General features: G+C 40.7%; 1 non-coding gene across 1 annotated transcript; it reads left to right on the forward strand.

The window, feature by feature from the left end:
* Positions 1 to 967: 967 nt before the first annotated feature.
* On the forward strand, positions 968 to 1,074 carry LOC121440175. The gene has a single exon (XR_005973331.1). It is a non-coding gene; the product is annotated as a U6 spliceosomal RNA (small nuclear RNA).
* Positions 1,075 to 2,851: the final 1,777 nt, after the last annotated feature.

Below are 2,851 nucleotides of genomic sequence, written 5' to 3' on the forward strand. Positions count from 1 at the left end.
GGAACCCCAAAAGATCATCTCACCTTAGGCAAGTTCAGTAGTCCTCTTTCTGTGGGTTCTCTGTGTTCAGTTTATGCAATAGTCCAGGCAAGAGCAGTTTCTTGCCCAAATGGCTATCAAACTCCATATGGATCCTCTTCGATGACCATCTTCCTCTTGAAGCAGATTGGTGCTGCCAGGAGCAGAGTGTCTCATTATCATGAAAAGTCCTAAGTTATTAAAACATTAAATGTACTATTCTGTAATCTTTGAAAGACATGAAGAATGTCTATCTAAAATATATCTACGCACATCTAGAAAATATTAACTAACATGACTACAAACTTGACTTATTTATGATTATCCATCAACAACCTATATTTCCTATTATACAGTACATATTTAAATGAACTACACAATCACAATACCTTAATCAAAATCAGAAACACTTATATATATAACAAAATTGACCTTAAATCTCTATCAATAAAGCAAAATCTATACTAATGTAAATTATTCATACCTATATCATATCCCCCTTTAAATGTAAAAGAACATTTATAAACATTTTTTGGGAATATGGGCGCAGTTATTTCTCTCCAAACTGCTTCCTGCTGAATGGGGGCGTCGTTAATTAGGTCTTTCATGGTATAACCTGTGTGCTAGTTTCATCTCAGTTGGCAGTTGAGCGAAGCAATTTTCTGAAGATGTTCGCTGCAACCCTTCAGGAGGGTGTGGTCCATCATACCAAATCGGAATAGAGGAAGTGAACAGCATCTCATCCTCTGTGAAAACAAAATAAGAAACTCCTTTCCAAAGCATCATGTCCTTAGATCCAAATTTCAAAGTCAAGGCATCAAAATATCTATGTCGGATTAGTTCAGCAGCATTTATAAACAAATATCTTTTAGCAGCTGTTGCTCCTTCCTCAGCATTCAAACAATTCAAAGAGAGTATAATAGTATACAGTATCAAGATTCTCTGTGTAGTGCTCGCTTCGGCAGCACATATACTAAAATTGGAACGATACAGAGTAGATTAGCATGGCCTCTGCGCAAGGATGACACGCAAATTCGTGAAGCGTTCCATATTTAAAAAAAAAAAAGATTCTCTGTGTATTTTCCATCTTTGTTCGTTTTATTTTAACCTCTATTTTGTTTATTTTTACTTTTAACTTTTTGCTTTTTGAGATAGGTTCTCTGTATCTTTGACCAGAAGTAATTCTGTAGACCAGGCTGTCTTTGAGCTCTCAGAGATCCGCCTGTCTCTGCCTCCCAGGCATTGGGATTAAAGGTGTAAACTAGTACACCTTGAACTCACAGAGATCTGTTTGCCTCTGCCTTCTAGGCACTGTGATTAAAGGCCTGTGCTACCACACACAACAACTCTCTTCTTTTTTTTTTTGTTTTTTACTTTAAGAACTTCAACTTTTAGTCTGCATATATTTTTAACACACTTTAAACCATTCAGAAATTTTCTCTGTCTTTGAATCTCTCTTTACTGTATATCTCTCTTTTTCTGACCACATGAATCTTTAATTTACCAAGCAATCTCAGTAGGACTAAAGGCGTGGCTTTGCCGGCTAGATGTAGCCCATTCCTTAGCTTTCCAGCCTCATGGCTGAGGTACTGGCTGTAGCCATGTTTATAGCCACAACTGTATGGCATTTCAAGGTCCCTGCCAGCCAGCGAGCTACAACAGACAACACTCAAGTCCTCTCTTGGTAGCCGGCCCTCCTGCCTCAAACAGTCAGAGTTTGCCCTGGCAGGATGGCCCAGAAAGCCGGCATTTTTTAAACGGCGCAGCTTTTTTCCTGCTATGGCTGAAAACCGAAAAGCATGCGTTCAGTTTTTTGTCAACACTGTTTAAGTGTTTCATGGCAGGACCTCTTAATGAGCTGCAGGCTTTGCAGCTAAAGCTGAGTCAGGAAGCCTCTCTTAGATGAGGCGCTTGCTTGCCTCTAGCAAGCAGAGTAGAACCGAGAAATTGCTGCTACCAAGAAACCAGGCACAATGCTTTCATTTTGTTCTAGAATTATTTCCCAAGCTGTCTCAGGCTTTATGTGGAAGCAGTTGACCCACGTTGGGCGCCATATGTAGTAATAAGGGGCGGCGGCGGGGCTGCGTCCCCAACACCCCAGCCGCCTGCCTGGCTAGCTTATGCCCCAAAATAATTACACGGACACTGTATTCTTTTAATCACTGCTTGGCCCATTCTCTTTTAGGCTAATTCTCACATATTAATTTAGCCCATTTCTAATCATCTGTGTGTAGCACCCCAAGGTGCACTTACCAAGGAGATTCTAGCCTATGTCCATCCTGGATCGGAGCTTCATCCCAGGAGCGGGGCATGGCGTCTCTCTCAGGCGTCTGCTCCCGAGAGGACAGCGGTCGAGTCTGAGCTCACTTCCTCTTCCTCCCAGCGTCCTGTTCTGTTTACTCCTCCCATCTATCCTCTAACCAATAAAATGGGTCAAGGCAGTTCCTTTATTAGCCAATGACCTTCCTCCATCACCCTATGTCATTAGAACTTCCTGAAAACACACTTATAGGTATTCAAGTTCTAACATTCAAGTCTTTTGGACATTTTGTGTCTAATACAGAACTGTGCCATGTCCATAGGCTCTGACATTTCTCTTCATAGATTCAGTGTATTCAGTTTTATGACACCACAATTATTTTAGTACTAAAATTGCAAGAACTTTGAATTGGTTTTTTTTTCAAATATTGCTGCACTAACTGCTTTAGGGGAAGTTGGTTTTGCATGGGTGTGAAGTATGCACCAATTTATATGAAGAAAGTCTGAATCCTAAAGGCTATGTGCTTAATTTGGGACATTTCCCAGGTACTCCCCAAATTTCCCTTCCACTGTA

Source organism: Microtus oregoni, unplaced genomic scaffold (genome assembly GCF_018167655.1).
Source record: "Microtus oregoni isolate MIOR12 unplaced genomic scaffold, Mior012 000065F_ref0000479, whole genome shotgun sequence".
Lineage (NCBI taxonomy): Eukaryota > Metazoa > Chordata > Mammalia > Rodentia > Cricetidae > Microtus > Microtus oregoni.